Raw genomic sequence first — 20,219 nt, forward strand, 5'->3', positions numbered from 1 at the left:
TGCATTTGTACAGTGCATACAACCGAAAGATGATCTGGGCGCCCGGTGTGTGACAAAAGCCCTCAGCACAATGATGCAATTCTTCACCAGACACCTCCTAGCCTGTCCTGACTAGCCAGGTTTTGACTTCCCTGTGAAATTCCAAATGTGAATCAATCCTTCTGATGTCTGGCGGTAGCATGTTCCAAAGCCTGACTGCTGCCACTGAGAATGTTCTCCCCTCCATCTGGCCTTCCTAAATCAGGGGTTATTTACCTTTTTGTTGCCTACTGATCTCTAGGATCTACTGGGGGCATACCATGTAAAACGGACCTCAGATATCCACAGCCGGACTGATGCAATGCCTTATGAACCAGGCATTCTGCTTTAAAGTTAACCCGTTTCCTAATCAGGAGCCTGTGTAAGGACCTCACGCACTGGGTGGCTCTTAGGGAGCCTGAGAACCAAAAGCACTGCCCGTTTTGGATCAGATGCAGCTTATTGAGGGAAAATAGGACAACATTTAAGTATAGGACATTACAATAATCCAGGCGCTAAGTGATAAGTGCCAAAACTGCAGGAAACCTAAGCTCTTCTGGAATGAACTGCAGGATCTTTCTCAGCATTTTAACTGTCCAATGACATGACACTCAAAGGTCAGTTCATGGTAAAAAAAATTCATAGGTTCTTTGCTTCCTTCACAGGAGTGGGTAGAGGGCCGCAAGCCTCTGGCCACCAGCTACTATTGCAAATGGAGCTACTGGACCCAAAAAACAGAACCTATGTTTTATCACCATTCATTTTAAGCCAATTTTGCTTCATCCAGCTGCTAATCTCTGCCATGCAGGATCTAAATCTTGCAGCCACCTCCATTCAATCCTAACCAATCAGCACAATGATTTGTGTGTCATCCGCATAGGAAGCCACCTGAAAGCCCCAAGACTTTATCAATTGTGCTAGCGGAGTCATGTACAGGTTAAACTGAGTCAGACTGAAGGATGATCCTTTTTGCGGCATCCCGCATGGCAGCTGAAATGGAGAAGCTCTAAAGTCTCCACAACTGACGATATTTGTCCTGTTCCTATGGAAGGATTCCAGCAGTTGCAGAGCCCTGCCCCTGAGTCGTGGCTGCCACAGCCTACTCACCACTAAAGAGGGTGAAATGGTTTTGAAGGCTGCAGACAGGTCTAACATTATGAGAATGACTGCATCGCCCTGATCCACCTGACACCTGATGTAGTCAGAGGCTGAAAGCAATGCGGACTCTGCACTGTGGTTGTTCCTAAAGCCATGCTGTGATGAGTCTAGGCATTCATTCTTACCTAGAAAAAAGTCTAATTCTTTATGCAGATTTTTTTCTAATATTTTAGTTAGAGATGGTAGTAAAGAGATTCGTAGATTCTTCAGATCATTAGCATCACCACTTGGCTTCTATTTGAGCGGGCGAATAATGGCTTCCTTCCAACTCTGCGGCTATTCCCCTGTGACCAACAACTGCTCATAAATTATCTTTAAGGCCTCTGCTACTACCTCAAGGGCCATTCGTAGCACTCTTGGTGGGCAGGGGTCTTCAGGTGAGCCTGATCTAATTTTTACTAGCAAAGAACAATCCTCTCTCTTGTAAGAGGAGAGAAAGTATCTAGTGTGTTTCTGTTAGGTTGCTCAGAAGACTCTTCTTCCACAATCTCCTCACTCTGGGGCTCTTTTATATCTGGAAATTCAGAAAAGGTATTAAGGATTTTGTCCATAAAATATGATGCTACTTTGTCATAAAACTCCTGTGAGTTCTCGAGGTCTAGTTGGAAAGGAGGGGATGATAACATCTTTATTGTTTTAAACAGTTCACATGGAATATTTATGCTCTTCCTCATTTTCTGAGAGAAAAAAACAGACTTTGCTTCATTTAGAGCGATCTTATATCTCTTTGACAGATTTTTATGTTTCGATTTTTTTCCTTCAAACTGGGGTCTAATCTCTACCTCCTTACTTGCTTATGGCACTGTCTTTGAATATTTTTTTTAATCCTCTGTAAAACACTGAACATATTTTACTCCTTCCCTTCCTTGTTTCCCTAATAGGTGCTAATTCATCAAGTGTAGCCTGGAGCCAATCATCAAAACTTGCTGCAGGAGCAGTCTCACTGTCCCCAACCCTCTTGCGTGTTCTAGCCAATCTACACTCTTGAAACACTACCTGATTCCCGTGTCACCATTACGCTTCGAAAATGTACTTACTTCTTCCGATTTAAACTGAATTCCATTTTCACTTATCATCTTCTTAGGCAAACCTTCTCGCTGGAAAACCTCTTCAAGAAATTCCACAATACAACCAAGATTTACATTTTCCACAACAGCTGTCTCTGGCCATTTGGAACAATAATCCATGACTACCAAAATATAACTGTTCTCATCTACAATGGGACCTAATATCATCCACACCAACCATTTCCCAAGCCATCTCAGGACATTAAATTGGACACCAAGGTGGTCTTAAAGTAACCTGTGATTTGCTTGCAATTTCACACTCCTGGCAATCACAAACCACTCTTTCTACTTCTACGTCCATTCCAGGCCCCCAATGCATTTCCTTTACTTTCTTTTTACTTTTCACAATCCCAAATGCCCCTCATGGCATATCTCAATAATTCTATGTCTAAGGCTTCCTGGGTGAACCACTGTCTCTTCATTTACTAGATTCATGCAATAAAGAACTTACATTCAGTAACCTTATCTGGTAGAGAATGGATAATAGCCTTCTCCTTACTTTTTCCCTTGTCTTTTGTTTGCCTTCTTCTTGCTTTTCCCTTATTTTCACTGCTTTCTCCTTGCTTTTTCCCCCATTTTGTGTGTGCCTTCTTGCTTTTCCCTCATTTTCACTGCTTTTTCCTCTGTTTTTTGTGTGCCTTCTCCTTGCTTTTCCCTTACTTTTACTGCTTTCTCCTTGCTTTTCCCTCATTGCAGCTCCAACCTGAACTTCAACACCTGGATCACCAAATGCAATGACATCGTCCCCATCAAAAGCATCATCCAGAGAAAACACTCCAAAAAGGCCAGCGGGTACACCCCTGAACTCAGAACAGCTAAACGAGACAGCAAACAGCTGAAGAGGAAGTGGCATGCCAGCGAAGAAACCTCTGACAGGGTAACTTTCAAGACTTCCCTCAACCTCTACTATGCCTGCTGAGAGCAACAAAGGAGGCAGCACTAGCCATGCGTATTGAAACCAGCAGCAACAACACCAAGAAACTCCTTAACATCAGTAAGGAATTCTCCAACCCGACGGCTAGCGAAAACAACATCTCCCCTCACAAGAGCTGTGCAACAACCTTGCCGATTTCTTTCTCAACTAGATTGCAACCATATACAGGAACTACAAACCCAAATCTACACCTATGGGCTTTATCAACAGAGTCGCCACCACAACTAACACCAACCACAGACTAACCACCTGAAACCTTCTATCCACCATGACATCCATCCACTTGGGAGCCCCCACAGACACCTGTCCGCACCACATCTTCAATCTCGAAAACCAAAGGATCGGTCAGGAACTCATCAGTCTACTCAACACCTCCTTTCCCAATGCAACTTTCCCAGATGCTTGGAAACACACCAAAGTCAAACCACTGCTCAAAAAATCCACTGCAGGCCCCAGCATATTCAAAAATTACAGACTAGTCTCACTGCTCCCTTTCCCAGCTAAGATACTGGAAAAAAAACATCAACAAGCAAGCAAAGATGTGAGATGTAGCCAGATGGTCAGCTTTTCTTCTTTTTTCTTTACTGCTCTTTAACATCTTTATACCTCACCTTTCACTGCTCAAGAATTACAAGAAGAAATGGCAATTATATGCCAATGATGTGAAGTACACTTTTGACTAGAACACTGTCTACTAAACCCAAGTAATATCACCTTATGCCTGAAGCAAATGTTCCGCTGTTTGAAGAAAATATATCTTTGCATGAACTCCGTCAAAACCTAAAACTTGTTAATGGAAGGCACAGAAGTAGGCTACTGCTCACAGGCCTTGGAATTACACCAGCTTCTTGTGCTCTGAGTCAACACATTTGTCGAATGGCTGAACTTGCAAATATCCTTCATCTGACAAATCCTCCCTTCTAAGCTGAATGCTTGTTAGAGCTCACAAAATAGTTACTCTTGGGTGCCTTCATTATTGTAGTATTTTATATATAGAGTTGCCAAACATACTCATTGACAGACTCAGAAGGTTGCAGAAATCAGACATCCAGAAAGTGTGTGAATCTGTGCAAAGATAGCCACAGCAAACCATCATTAAAAATGGTCCATTCACCAATAATAGATGGAAGAATCAAGGAATCAAGTTCAAAGTACTCTGCACTGTCCACAAAGCCTACCCCAGGGAAGGCCCAGAATGGTTTCTCTAGCACCCACTGTGCACTAATCCAGAATCTTTGCTGAATGACACCACACACCATCACCTAACAATGCTCGAAAGGTTAAGCCATGGTGCAGAATGTATGGAATGCAGGACCCCAGAATATTGATTGGTCTAAACCCAAAGCTGTGTGCCCAAGCAAGCTATGCATATGTAATTAAATAATTGAGAACTGCACTTTTTAAAATTGTCCCTAACTGAAGGACATCAAATAAGGTTTGACCTTACTGATCATACTCTAATTTTCTATCCAAATGAAACGAGGCACCCTTTCTCTTTGAGGCATGCAAGTACAGCCCTTTGAAGTACCTAAAATGGAACAAGTACAGCTCTACAAAACAAACAAATGAATAAATAAATGGTCTTCATGGATGTTTCATCACAGTTAACCTTGTTGAAACAAGGGAAAGGTGTTGTTCAAAACTAGAGATCTAATAAGAAACCTGACATTTCCAATATAATCTTTTCACATAATATGGATTGTTTGAATATGTTTGAGCTATAACAGGGTACTCTTAATTGATTATTTGACATCCCAGCTGCAGCTCTCATTACGCCACCAATCAAAGTAGCACTTTACAATTTGTGTCAGTCCTGCCACAGCAGCCTGTAATGCATCTTTAAACTGTCATTTTGACCTGGCACAATAAACATCTTGCCAGGCCTAAACCTTCCCTTTTAACGTTTTTTTTTTACAAATCTTTATACTTTTTTCAATGTAAAACAGCATTTGTATGGCTTGTTGCATTAAGCTTATAGTGGTAAAGCATTTGATTGCTTTCAAGCGTCCAGTCTGACCCCCTCATAGCTACCATCTCATCCCTAAGACAGCAGTAGCAGGATCAGCCAGGATAAGATATGCCATAGAGCCCTTGATGTGTCCCAAATTCCCCTTCCAGAATGTCTGTCTGAGTGAACAGTCCCACCACATGTGCCTAAAATTACTCAGTTGAAGGTGACACCCCCAGCAGAGGACGGAAGCTGAGGGCTACATGCGTTGTAGCCTCGTTGATGTGACGTACCATTGGTGCATCACTTTGTATGCTGATTCCCTCTAAGAGATATTATGTAGGAATGTATGTAAGGAAATGCCTCCTTGGCATGGTTACACCCTGACTTTATGCCTTTGCTGATGCCAAGTTATGATTTGAAAGTGTGCTGGGAACCTGCTAACCAGGCCCCAGCACCAGTGTTCTTTCCCTAAACTGTACCTTTGTCTCCACAATTGGCACAACCCTAGCATTCAGCTAAGTCCCTTGTAACTGGTACCCCTGGTACCAAGGGCCCTGATGCCAGGGAAGGTCTCTAAGTGCTGCAGCATGTCTTATACCACCCTGGGACCCCTCACTCAGCACATACACACTGCTTGCCAGCTTCTGTGTGCTGGTGGGGAGAAAATGACTAAGTCGACATGGCACTCCCCTCAGAGTGCCATGCCAACCTCACACTGCCTGTGGCATAGGTAAGTCACCCCTCTAGCAGGCCTTACAGCCCTATGGCAGGGTGCACTATACCACAGGTGAGGGCATATGTGCATGAGCACTATGCACCTAAAGTGTATAAGCCAAACCTTAGACATTGTAAGTGCAGGGTAGCCATCAGAGTATATGTTCTGGGAGTCTGTCAAACACGAACCCCACAGCACCATAATGGCTGCACTGAAAACTGGGAAGTTTGGTATCAAACTTCTCAGCACAATAAATGCACACTGATGACAGTGTGCACTTTATTGTAAAAATACACCCAGAGGGCATCTTAGAGATGTCCCCTAAAAACATACCCGACTTCCAGTGTGGGCTGACTAGTTTTTGCCAGCCTGTTACACACCAGACATGTTTCTGGCCACATGGGGAGAGTGCCTTTGTCACCCTGTGGCCAGGAACAAAGCCTGTACTGGGTGGAGGTGCTTCTCACCTCCCCCCTGCAGGAACTGTAACACCTGGCGGTGAGCCTCAAAGGCTCACCCCCTTTGTTACAGCGCCACAGGGCATCCCAGCTAGTGGAGATGCCCGCCACTCCGGCCACTGCTCCCACTTTTGGCGGCAAGGCTGGAGGAGATAATGAGGAAAACAAGGAGGAGTCACTCCCCAGTCAGGACAGCCCCTAAGGTGTCCTGAGCTGAGGTGACTCTTACTTTTAGAAATCCTCCATCTTGCAGATGGAGGATTCCCCCAATAGGATTAGGGATGTGCCCCCTCTCCCCACAGGGAGGAGGCACAAAGAGGGTGTAGCCACCCTCAGGGCCAGTAGCCATTGGCTACTGCCCTCCCAGACCTAAACACACCCCTAAATTGAGTATTTAGGGACCCCCAGAACTGAGGAAGATAGATTCCTGCAACCTAAAGAAGAAGGAGGACTGCTGACCTGAAGCCTTGCAGTGAAGACGGAGACGACAACTGATTTGGCCCTAGCCCCACCGGCCTGTCTCCCTACTTCAAAGAAAACTGCAACAGCGACGCATCCAACAGGGTCCAGTGAGCTCTGAAGCCTCAGAGGACTACCCTGCATCTAAAGGACCAAGAAGCTCCAGAGAACAGCGGCCCTGTTCAAGAAACTGCAACTTTTTGAAACAAAGAAGCAACTTTTAAAGACCACACGTTTCCCGCCGGAAGCGTGAGACTTTCCACTGTGCACCCGAGGCCCCCGGCTCGACCTGCGGAAAACGAACACTACAGGGAGGACTCCCCGGTGACTGCGAGTCCGTGAGTAGCCAGTGTTGACCCCACTGAGCCCCCACAGCGACGCCTGCAGAGGAAATCCAGAGGCTTCCCCTGACCGCGACTGCCTGCTTCAAGGAACCCGACGCTTGGAAACTGCACTGCACCCACAGCCCGCAGGACCTGAAGGAACCGAACTCCATTGCAGGAGCGACCCCCAGGCGACCCTCTGCCTAGCCCAGTTGGTGGCTACCCCGAGGAGCCCCCCAGGCCTGCTTGCATCGTTGAAGAGACCCCCGGGTCTCTCCATTGATTCCTCTTGGAAACCCAATGCCTGTTTGCACTCTGCACCCGGCCGCCCCTGTGCCGCTGAGGGTGTACTTTCTGTGCCTGCTTGTGTCCCCCCCCCCAGTTCCCTACAAAACCCCCCTGGTCTGCCCTCCGAAGACGGGGGTACTTACCTGCTGGCAGACTGGAACCGGGGCACTCCTATTTCAATTGAAGCCTATGTGTTTTGGGCACCACTTTGACCTCTGCACCTGACCAGCCCTGAGCTGCTGGTGTGGTAACTTTGGGGTTGCCCTGACCCCCCAACGGTGGGCTACCTTGGACCCAACTTTGAACCCTGTAAGTGTTTTACTTACCTGTGAACTTAACATTTACTTACCTCCCCCAGGAACTGTTGATTTTTGCACTTTGTCCACTTTTAAAAGAGCTTATTGCCATTTTTGTCAAAACTGTACATGCTATTGTGATTATTCAAAGGTCCTAGAATACCTGAGTGAAATATCTTTCATTTAAAGTATTGTTTGTAAATTTTGAACCTGTGGTTCTTAAAATAAACTAAGAAAATATATTTTTCTATATAAAAACCTATTGGCCTGGAATTTGTCTTTGAGTGTGTGTTCCTCATTTATTGCCTGTGTGTGTACAACAAATGCTTAACACTACCCTCTGATAAGCCTACTGCTCAACCACACTACCACAAAATAGAGCATTAGAATTATCTCTTTTTGCCACTATCTTACCTCTAAGGGGAACCCTTGGACTTTGTGCACACTATTTCTTACTTTGAAATAGTATGTACAGAGCCAACTTCCTACAATGTAGGTATGTCCATCTACAGGAGGTCCCAGTCCTTTGAGGAGATGTCTATTCTCAAGTCAGTTGCCCATCTTGTTTAGTAATTGTTGGGGGGATCAGGGTTAAGAGTCCTGCGTGGCACAAAAGGTTTTGAAAACAGTCCCTTCATACCCTCAAACGATCTCACCACATTTTCAAAATGTATAAGTGTTCTGGTGGCTGTAGCAATGCTGATGGGATGCAGTGCCCACTGTCTAAGTTGGTAGTATAAATCTTCCTGTTTGATTACATACAAGTCACCCCTAAGGTAGACCCTCAAGGCTCACAAGGCAGGGTACATTGTATTTATAAAGTAGGACATGTGTGTTTAAGTTTTAAATATTCTGGTAGTGAAAACACCTACTGTCGTTTTTCAATATTGCAAGGCCTGGTACCCCATAGGATAACATTGGGTTACCTCATTACACTTAATAAGTGATAATATAAATCTGGGAGCAGATAGGAAAATGATGTTTGCACTCAAATGAATTCTAAATGAATTGTAATTTAAAATCATCTTTAATGGTACAGTTGGATTTTAAAACACAATTCTGAAAACGCCACTTTTTGAAAGTTGACGTTTTCTTGTCCTAACCATTTTGTGCCTGTTGCCTGTATCCTGCGTCACATGGCTGTGAATAGCTTGACAGTTGGCCTTTATGTATTTCTCCCAGACAGCGGGATAAGGTGGGTATGGATGTTGGCAGGATTGGGCATCCTGCCAGGATGGTTGAGGTGGAGCTGTCCCTTACCCCACTTACATTTGAAAGGGCTGCCTTCAGTACACACACAAAGGAAACTGCCCCTAGTTTTTGTCACCCCAGACTAATGGAGACCCCCCACTGGCACCAGGTATAAATATTGTACCTCCTGGGCAAATTATGAGATCACTTCTGGGCCTGCAGAACACTTGGAAGAAAGACTGCCCTGTTGCCCTGCTGCTAGAAGGACTGCTCTACTGCCTGAGGAAGGAAGTGTGGACTTGCTCCATGAACCTAGAACTACCAGACTGACTCCATGGCCTAGCTGACTGGCCTCCTGTTTGAGCAACAGGAACATAAGAAACTCCAGAGACCTGTTCTGCATCTTTCCAGCTGACTAGAGCTGCAACTGGACCTGCCTGAGCCTTGCTGGCCTCTGTTAGAGTGAGTCCCTGAGCCCCAAAAGGTGTCTATTCAGGTCCTGTACACTTTGCTGGCATCTGAGTCCCCATCTCTATAAAGAAGGGTTACATCCTGAGGTTTTTAGCTCTTCGCAACCATGAACAAGCCCATTCACACTGATACTCTGCCACCTACGACGAACGCCAGTGCGAAGCTCCGGTGAACCCAACTGTTGGTGCTTCAGTGACAGCCAGTGGGGACCAGCAACGTGGGATCTGCACTCTATGCTACAGCAGAGACAGCCCATGATGACAGTCAACAGGAAGCACCAGCAACAACTGTCCATGACACCCAACCAAATCTTCGTGCTTCAGCGGTAGCCATCCACGACACCAGGTCTGCTCTTCACGCTAAAGCGATGACCATCCGCAATGCTCAACCCTGCTCCTTGGGGCCTCTTCCACCACGAACTGAACTGTTTGCACTGGACTTAGAGAAGGTAACTTTTTCAGCTGGACTAACCTGGTCTCTAAATCCAGACTGGGGTCCGTTGCGGTCAGCCTGAAATTGTGACTTTCCCTGGTCTAGCATGACCAGATGACCACAAGTTGCATTTGTGCTTTTAGGCGCTATATTTAATCTATAAACTGTGAAGTTACATATTTAAGGTTCTACTGATTGGACTTTTGTCATTCTGGTATCACTTTCTTTATTACAACATTTTTCTAAATTGGTGTGGGATTTTTCTTGTTTTGTGTTTTTACTTTATAACTGTTTGTGAGCTGCATAAATACTTCACACATTGATTCAAGATTAGGCCTGACTGCTTTGTGGCAAGCTACAATAGTGGTTACCACAGGTTAATTTAGTGACTTTTTGTGTTTTGCCCTGACAAGGATTGTGGTTGATGTTTGAGAAGGCTTCTCATCCCCTCAATTAATAACCCCGTTTTTTACAGCCTCTACAGGAGTACTGCCAACAAAATGGCATGAGTTGAAAGAGTACTTTATGAATTATATGCATACAATTGAAGATGACGAATTAACACTAGAAAAGGAAAAAAAGAATGACATTCTTTGGGTCCTTAAAGTCTTAGGTGGTCATTACGACCCTGGCGGTCAGAGACCGCCAGGGGTAATGTGGCTTCCGTACCGCCAACAGGCTGGCGGTACGGAGGCCCTTATTATGACCACGGCGGTAGAGCTGCGGTCGCACCGCCGGGGCTGGCGGTTTCCCACCGTTTTAGCCCCGGCGGTGAGAATCCGCCAGGGCAGCGCTGCAAGCAGCACTGCCCTGGGGATTATGACCCCCCTACCGCCAGCCTGTTTCTGGCGGTTTGCTCCGCCAGGAAGAGGCTGGCGGTAAGGGGTGTCCTGGGGACCCTGGGGGCCCCTGCACTGCCCATGCCACTGGCATGGGCAGTGCAGGGGCCCCCTAACAGGGCCCCGGCCAGCTTTGCACTGTCTGCATAGCAGACAGTGAAAAGCGCGACGGGTGCAACTGCACCCGTCGCACGGCCGCAACACCGCCGGCTCCATTAGGAGCAGGCTCCTATGTTGCGGCCTCATTCCCGCTGGGCTGGCGGGCGCAAAATTGGTTTGCGCCCGCCGGCCCAGCGGGAATGTCATAATGGGGGCCGCGTGAGTGTGGCCGCATTGGCGGCCGCACGGCGGTTACCGCCCGCCAAGGTCGTAATGACCCCCTTAATGCTTACAACAGGATAGACAAGAAACCCAGACCACCTAAACAAGCTAATGTATTCAAAAACTCTAATGCAGATTTAGGTGATTACTCCTCGCCTTCTGTAGACAGATTTAACTTTTACAGCTAAAACAAGAAAAATCAGTACCCATTAATGAATATGTCACCTCACAAAATTAAAACAGGATTAAAACAGGATTTGAGAGCACAACTAATCACTCTTGAGGGTATCCAGGCGCTTTTAGGTCTCAGCGGCTCACTCGAATAGCAAGGACTTGAGGGCTCTCCGGAATACCGGATGAGAGATGATGGTCAGCAGATGCGTGGGGAGACTGTTCCAGATTTTTGCTGCCATGTGGGAGAAGGCATGCCCTCCACTGATGCTTCGGTGGATGTGTGGAGTGTGGGTAAACAATAGGGAAGCGGAGTGTAGTCTACTTGACGGTTGGTGGAAATTCAGGCGGTGGTTAATGTAAGTGGATCCTTGGTTGTGTAGAGCTTTGTGTGCGCGGGTCAACAGCTTGAATATGCACCTCTTCTGCACAGACAGCCAGTGGAGTTGCCTGGTGTGGTGTGATGTGGGATCATTAGGGATAGTCAAGGATGAGTTTAGCTGCAGCGTTCTGCATTGTCTAAAGTCTTTGTCAGAGTTGTGAGGTGATTCCTACATAGAGGCAATTGTCGTAGTCTTGTAGACTGGTGATGAGGGCCTGTGTCACATGCGTCTAGTGTGCAGGGATAGTCACTTCAAGATCTTATGTATCATGCACAGAGTGAAGAAGCAGGAAGAGGAGACCATGTTAATCAGTTATTTCATGGTGAGCTTGTTTTCAATGATGATTCTGAGGTTTCTGGCATATTCGGAAGAAGTGGGTGCAGGTCCTAGTTCTGAAGGCCACCAGGAGTGGTTCCATGTGTTGCTTCTCTTGCTGAAGATCAGAACTTCAGTCTTGTTTGTGTTTAGCTGCAGGCAGTTCTCTTTTATTCAGTCGGCGACGCTTGTCATGCATCTGTGAAAGTTGGTTTTGGTGGTGGTGGGATCGTCGATGAGTGAGAGAATGAGTTGGGTGCCGTCTGCATAGGAGATTGTATTGAGGCCGTGAGATCTGCTGATGTTGGCTTGCGGGGTCATATATGTGATAAAAAGTGTGGGGCTGAGGGATGATCCTGGGAGCCCCTACAGGTGATGCCTTTTGGCTCAGAGGTGAAAGGAGGTAGGTAAATCCTCTGAGTTCTTACTGTGAGGCAGGAGGCAATCCATCTGAATGAGTCCCCTTTGATGCCGATGTGATGGAGTCTTTTGATCAGGTGCAGAGGAAATACGGTATCACAGGCTGCCGAGAGGTCGAGGAGGATCAGGACCACTGTTTCTCCTTGGTCGAGGAGGGTACAGATGTTGTCCATGGTTGCAATCAGAGCAGTCTCAGTGCTGTGATTGTAGCGGAAGCCAGATTTGGAGGAGTTGAGTAGCTGGCTCTGCTCCGGGTAGGTTTTGGGTCCGGGTGAGGCACTGTGAGCTAGCCAGTTATCGGATCAACAGTGGTGTGCACGGAATTAGTCTCCTACGTTCTGAAGTCCTGTTGTCCTAATACACAGTCCTATTATCATAGTAGGAACCATATAACAAGGCGTCACCAACATACTAAGGTCAGGAACGTATTTAACACGTCTCTCCTGAGTAGTTTATCTTGTGTGCCCAAGGAGCTTTATTCACGGTTATACAGAGAACACCATGGTGTTAGGGTCATATCCTCCTTAACAGTATAGGTGTCACCTATACTTGCCTGTAGGTTGTTCAAGCTTGAACATTTAAAATGATACCTCTCTTAGTATTTCCTCCTCTGAATTCTGTTTTTTAAAATGGCGAACCCAGTTGTTATTTCCAGTAAATTGTAGACATGCTGTCACACAAAATTTACCCCAAAATGGGCTATCCAATGTGGGTGGAGAGATGTTAAGTTTGTAGTAGAAGCACTCAATGCATACAAAACTGAATCACTGTGTTCATCGGGTAAATTTTCCTGCAGTAGATGCCAATACAAATACATTTCATACAAACACACTTCCTAACCCACCGGCACAATGCAACTATTTAAAAATACCATTAACAGTTCAGGAACATCAAAACTGGTTCCAAGGACCCCTACCACACTTTGCGCATTAGATTGAGTCCCCCCAGTAATAAAGGGGCCACGGTTTTAGCTGCCTTTACACCATATCAAAATATACACAATGTAGAAGTAGCTGATCTACACTCATTAGATAATAACTTAGTTAGATTACATCAAACCTGACAGCCTTAGGGTGGTCTTCCCCCAACTTTTTGCCTGCCTTCCTCCTTTTTTCTGATCTCGTTTTTGCAGTGCTATACTGCTTGTGCTCTCTCCCCTAAACATGGTAATATTGGTTCATACCCAAATGGTATATTTTATTTACTTACAAGTCCTTAGTAAAGTGTACTATATGCACCAAGGACCTGTAAATTAAATGCTACTAGTGGGCCTGCAGCACTGATTATGCCACCCGCATAAGTAGCCTCTAAAGCATGTCTTAGGCCTGCCATTGCAATTCCTGTATGTGCAATTTACTGCTGCGAGCGTGTCTTACCTTATTGGCCCTTCATATGTTAATTAATAAGAGGACGCTTTCTTAAGCCGATGGACCTTTTGACTTGCTTAAGATGTTCACACCCTTAAGCAATCCCCTTTCTAAATACCATCAAACAAAGCAATAGGAAATCCTTTAGAGACAGTAATTCTCACACACTGTGACCCAATAGGTCATGAATAACCACACCTGTAGTATCAGTTAGAAAATGTATTTCCCTAAATTAACAATGCTAGTATCACGTAAATTAGTCTCAACACCACGTGATATAAGTATAAGAATAATAGTGTTTGACCGAATTTCCTAAAGAATCTCAATTTAACTAATGCATTAATAACCAATCTTTCTAATGCCAAAGTAGAAATTAGCATTAAGAGCAATTGTGCAATGGTAATAACATACATTTGAGTTTCAGCAATTGAGTAACATCAAATAGCAATTAGTTGAATGAAGGAAAAACTCTCTAACGTCAGATTAGCATCAGCATGTTGGACTTCATGCAAAAGAATTTAGTCAACACAAATTTGGAAAACATCTAGCTATGGCTCTATCAAAATGCAGCAGTTGGTACCAAGAGACAAAAGACAGATAAAGACATTTGCAGTTGATATACCTGTCCTTATGAATCAGCAAGCGGTGAACAGTCTTCATCCTGCAGACATCAGTTCAAGCAGCATCAGCATCGGCAAATGGCAAGGGGAAATGGTTCAGAATCTGGGACTCTAAGCTCACTGAACCATTAGCAAGAAGAATCTAGGGCAGACAGCAAAAAGCGCTACAAGCTCTAAGCTTCGACTGCAAAGGTAAGTACCAGCATCACGCATGAAGCTCAAGAAATAAACAGTGGTGCCATGTCGAGGTGTAACCCAAGACGAATGAGCTCAAAAAGCCTCTTTTAAGTTCTTAGTGCAGTGCGGTTAAGTTAAAGTTGTCCCACATTGACATTGGTGAAGGAATTAGGCGATAAGCATTAGTCCAATAAAATTGGCAGTTCAAATCTAAGATATAACTAAACAGTCTTTCACATGTTGATGATTGGTTTTCCCTCCTCGCGCACATCGTTCGACTCGTCAAGAAGCAACTGTTATATTCTTCCATACTTCCATCAGTATATCCATTGTTAGTTCCTGGGAACATCACTTTCTCATACGCCTCATGTTAACATTTGTAACAAGTTTGGTACATTCAGGTTTCTACACACCTAATACACAGTTTCTAGTAAAGACAGGAAAAACAATTTTTGCTATTGCTAAGATTCGGGTCAACCTTCCTTTAGGACAATACACTTTTATTCAGCCAAGCATGAGATCACATTTTATTCTGGCATTACATTTTTCTAATAAATGGCAGCACAATATTAAGACTCAGACCTCTGTAACTTTGAGGCCTACAGTTAACTTAAGCAAATTCATAGCATATAATCAAAAAGTATAACCCATTACTGCATATTTCATTATTGTAAGTAAACTTTAATAAGCTGTTTAGTACACATTTTCCTAATAGATGGCAGTCATTCAAGTGGGCACATTTTCGAGTTCCACATTATTTTCATTGTCAATTCATTTTCTATGCAAATACAAATTACAGAATACATGAAATATTTATTAGAACATTTTTCAGCGCTCACAATCCCTCTTCTGATGACTAAATATGTCATCACATTTACATTTCCCAAATAAATATATTTATTTTGTTATACAATTTTCTTTCATAATTTTGTTTCTTTCATGTTTTTATTCATTCTTTTTCCCGTTGAAGTTTCCCTATATAATTTTTCCATTCTAATTTCTTCCCTCCTCTGGTACTTTTTCAATCTTTTCAATTTAATCGCATTGTATAATTTACGTATTCCCCATAATCACAATAATCAAAATCACTTGTATTATTTTCATTAATATCCCTTTTCCAAGGTCGTCAAGCCAATTTCCCACAGAAGTAATCCTTTGCCAACATTTTCCCATAAAGTAGGTTCAGTTAGTTCTTTTAAATCAGCTTTATCTTTGGTTAGATTGTTAATAAGGCCTCTAATTGTGTTACTATTATCTGGTATATAGAACAACAATGTTGCAGACTCAGCAATTCACAAACTCTGCCTGCTTTTGCTAAAAGGATGTCTAACGCCAGGTGGTTCTGAAGAGTCATAGCTCTTACTGCAGCCATCTCTGTGTCCATTAGGATAATGGCTCCTGAATAATCTATCAGCATACTGTCTACTATAGTCAACAATTTTCATATCTTTATGGCATTCAAAGCAACTCCCAATGAAGGAATTATTGCTCCAAATATGTCTCCAACAATGCTGTAAACTGATTCTTGTTTTTGCCTTTTATGATGTAATTCAGTCATTTCAGATACTTGGTTCAAGTCTTTAAACTGGTACATTTTCAGGAAGACTATCCCTAAGTAACATGTGTCATACCATCCTCTAGGAAGACAATAATATGCATTTGGCCCACAGATGTAATAAACTCGAGGAGCTGCAGGATCTTGAACAGTCAAAAAAAAAGTCAATTTATACTGAAACAGAAATACATGCCTGCATTCACTCGTTCCCACAAACACTCTGTCAACTCTAGATTCAGGCCTACATAAACAATGCTTTCCTACATATTGCACATTTAAAGCTAATTTCCCCTGCTTTGTTATGTCAGTAAATGCATGATCATTTCCTAGTGTCCTTATCACTAACCCCTTTTCTACCTTTGCCTTTAATGCCCTCCTTCTATCCTCTGTGTGATCTAAGAAGCTCTTTTCTACAGGTGTGAGTAAACTATGCGCATAAGCTGTTTCAAATGTTAATGTAGGTTCAAAGAAACCCCTTATAATTTCTATGTTATTTCTGTGTTATTTTCCTGAGCTACTCTATTTAGATACTTAATTATAGGGACAAAAGAAAACACAACATCATAGTTAGAATAGAAATATTGGATATACTCCTGATTATAGAATCTTGTTAGTAACAGACTGCACCTTATGCCATATGTAAGAGGCAAGCTATGATAGGTAACTCCTTCCTCGACTGAGGCAGGAATATGTGTGCAAACATAACATTCTCTTGCATCCATCGTGTCAACATACTCATGCAATAAGCAATAGAAAACATTAGAAGAAAGTTCTCGATGTGTGTCATTTTTGTGCAAATATATCTCATCTATCCTAAACGTATCTATGTTTGATAGTACAGTAGTTGTCTCTACCGCTAAAGTATGGTTGGCTTCATTCTTGTCAAGAACATTCACGCCTGCAATCAATATCAGGCACACTATTATACATCCAATCACCAAACCAATACCCATATTTTTATAGCATCTACCCTTCCTACCTTGCTGGCTATGGCTACTCATGATCTGTAAAGAATCAGAAAGGAGAAGAAAAATTTATAGCTATGCAGCAAAAAATAAAAAACAAAAAGAAGCTTCAAAAAAATATTTTTTTTCTTGCAATTATTCACAGCATTCAGTCTTTTCTTCCAGGATCCTTATAAAAAATTGGTAGTTTTGTCAGAATCAGTTTAGCAGCTTGTCAAATTTGGTCATAAAAAGTATTTTCCGGTATTTTCAACAGTCTCTTTTTTTTCTTTTCTTAAAGTTGTAGGGTTTTCAACAGTTCAGTTCATTGATTTCTTTCAAGTGCCAAAATATTGACCTGGAATGCCTCGATCAAAATAAAAAGACAAAAACTCTTTCTGCCCCTCACTAGTAGATACATATGCCCATTTAGGACCCACGTACCTTCTGTTTGCGACTCTTTTTCTTTTTAGTTTTCGATTTCTAATTAATTCTCCTAAACTTAGATCCTCTTTTCTTGTAGTGTCAACTTCTTCTTCAATTGTTGTTACTGTGATGGCTTTTTTTGACTTTGGCTGTGATTCTGGACACTCATCACCTTTCAACCGGGCTTTTGTCAATGCTCTTTTCAGCATCGGACATGTAGTTTCTTCTTGCTCCATAATATCTTCTTTTGACGTACCCGCAACTGGTTCCAGAGGAGTAAAATCGTTATGGCGTTTGTTCTGTTTGTCTTTCAAGACCGACTGCTTAAGGGACAGCCATCCTCTGACCAGCTACTGCTACCTCAGTTGAGGTGGGTTTATTGTCACTCTCCTGTATTCCTTCCTTTTCGTGTCTTACAGGAGTGGTTTCTATGGATGTGGTTGGCTGAGATATAGTTTCTAGATCGCTTTCTCGTCTCTCTCCAAGCCCAAGCCGGGAGCATTTTTAGACGTTTTTGGTATTCTTAACAGCCCTTCTTCCTCATCCGAAGGATTTGGCATTCTCCGAGTGTGGCTGGCATGGATCCAGTTCGGAACTCCAGCTGCAGTTGTGATCAGTACAATCTGGCAGGGGCCTTTTCACCGAGGTTCCAAGCACAACTTCCTCATGTATTTTCGGATCACAACCCAATCACCTGGCTTCAGGTTGTGTCTTTGATCCTGAGACGGTTGCAGTCTGGTGGATTCCACCTGATGAGAGCAAGAGCAAACCACATCAGCCAAGCCTTTGGAGTAGTCCAATAACATATCATCTGTAATGTTCACAAGAGCATTTGCAGGGACCGCTGGCAGCCATTTGCCCCTCTTGACTTCAAGGAACCATTCATCTGTTCCACAGGTCCTGAGGTTTCAGGGCGGTAACTACAGTGCAGTTTCTGCTCAATATTTAAAGCTGAACATAGCAATTTTATTACTTCATTGGTGAAGTGACTTCCGCTACCTAATTCTAACGAGACCGGAAACCCAAAACCTGGCATCAGCTCCCTAAGCAGTAACTTTGTTACAGTGAGGCCATAATTTCTTCATGTAGGGTAAGCTTCAATACAATGGCTAAAAAGGCACACAGTCACCTACACATACCGCAATCCTCCGCACACAGGCATCTCAATGATATTCATCTGCATTCTTCTAAATGGACCTCCGGCTTTTTCAATATGGCCCATATTGACTACTGTTCCTTTTCCCACATTCATCTGCTGGCAGACAACACATCTATGGCAAATTGCTTCGGCAACCTGTCTAAACTTCGGATTGAATCAAAATTGTTTAAAAGTCTGGATCATGGCATCCCTTCCCACATGTGCTTGACCATGATAATATGTAGCCATTTGAGTCAGTAGAATATTTGGCAAAACCAACCTTCCTTCTCCTGGCACTCAAACATCATCCTCCCTCTGGACACATTTCATTTTAAGCCATCCTTTCTTTTCATACTTAGTCACGTTATCCTATAATGCGTTTAGCTCTTACATTGTATCTAAAACATGCAAAGTATAACTAGAATGCATTTCATTGTCATCAGGTAACAGTTCCCATTTTAACTTGAATGATATACAGTTCAATGCGCAAAACACTGCAACTTGATATGCATATCCATTTCTCATTGAAACAAAATCTTGCGATTTCTGATGTGCACTGCATTTCACCACAGCAATCTTTCGGGCAATTGGATAGCTTGCAACAGGTCGTAAATTCTTTCTCCATTTTTCACTGGTGAACCAGAAGAGGCCAGGAAACCTCTCAGCGACCACAGTTGGCCAAAGTCGTGAACTATTCCCAATCCATATTGACTGTTTGTATAGAGAGTGACCTTAAGCTGTGCGGAAACATAGCATGCTCTAGTAAGAGCTACCAGCTCTGCCACTTGTGCAGAATATACTCCTTGAAGCCTTGACGCTTCTAATATACCAGAGATAGTACATACGCCATATCCTGTTCTCAATACACTGTGTTATCTCTCAGACAGGAGCCATTAACAAAAAAAATCTGGTCAGTCTCTTCCAAACAAGCATCTCTAATGTTGGGTCTTGACTAAGTACACAATTCAGTTACCTCTAGACAGCCATTTTCAATATAATCTATTTTGTCACTTTCATTTGGAAGCAAAGTTGCTGGGTTAAGCACTGTACATCTTTTGATAGACACATTTGAGGAACCCAAGATTAGATTATGGTCTCATATTTGGTCAACCTCGCACTGGTCAAATACTGTGTCTTGGACCTAGTGAGTAAAACTTCAATGGAGTGTGGGGGCCCATCACAATGCTCTCACTCTGAGTGAGGCTCTGTTCAACTACTGCAATGGACCTTAAACAGCCTGGTAAAGCTGCTGCTGCAACTGGGTCCAAAGTAGCTGAAAAATATGCTACTGGGTGATTTACACCGCCATGTGCTTGAGTCAAAACAGACAAAGAACATGCATCATGCTCATGACAAAACAACATGAAGGGTTTTGTGTAATCAGGCATATCCAAAGCTGGGGCTTGATACAGACTCTCTCTCAGGTCTGTGAAAGCTTTTATACAGGCTTGATCTAACACTAGGGTATCAGTAACCTGCTTGTGAGTCAGCTTCTGCCTTGGTTTTGACATGACCAAAAAATCTGGGATCTATTGGTGGCAGTAGCCCATCATTTCCAAGAACATCCTAACATCTCTCTCAGTAGTTGGAGGATTAATTTGCAATATAGCTGCAACCCTTTCTCTGGATATTTTTCAAATTCCCTTCTCAATCAGATGACCCAAATATTTAACTTCTTTCTGGCAGTACTGCAATTTAGCTGCAGACACTTTGGGTCTGATTACGACTTTGGTGGAGGGGATTACTCAGTCCCAAATGTGACAGATATCCCGTCTGCTGAAT

At 43.5% G+C, this 20,219-nt stretch overlaps 1 long non-coding RNA gene across 1 annotated transcript in view; it reads left to right on the top strand.

Moving 5' to 3' along the window:
• The window catches only part of LOC138301921 (uncharacterized), a 114,928-nt gene extending 109,925 nt beyond the window's left edge, over window positions 1–5,003 (top strand). Inside the window, exon 3 of the long non-coding RNA XR_011205165.1 lies at window positions 2,940–5,003. This is a non-coding gene — a long non-coding RNA (uncharacterized lncRNA). The remainder of the gene's footprint in view (window positions 1–2,939) is intronic.
• Window positions 5,004–20,219: the final 15,216 nt, after the last annotated feature.

Source organism: Pleurodeles waltl, chromosome 6 (genome assembly GCF_031143425.1).
Source record: "Pleurodeles waltl isolate 20211129_DDA chromosome 6, aPleWal1.hap1.20221129, whole genome shotgun sequence".
NCBI classification, from domain to species: Eukaryota; Metazoa; Chordata; class Amphibia; order Caudata; family Salamandridae; genus Pleurodeles; species Pleurodeles waltl.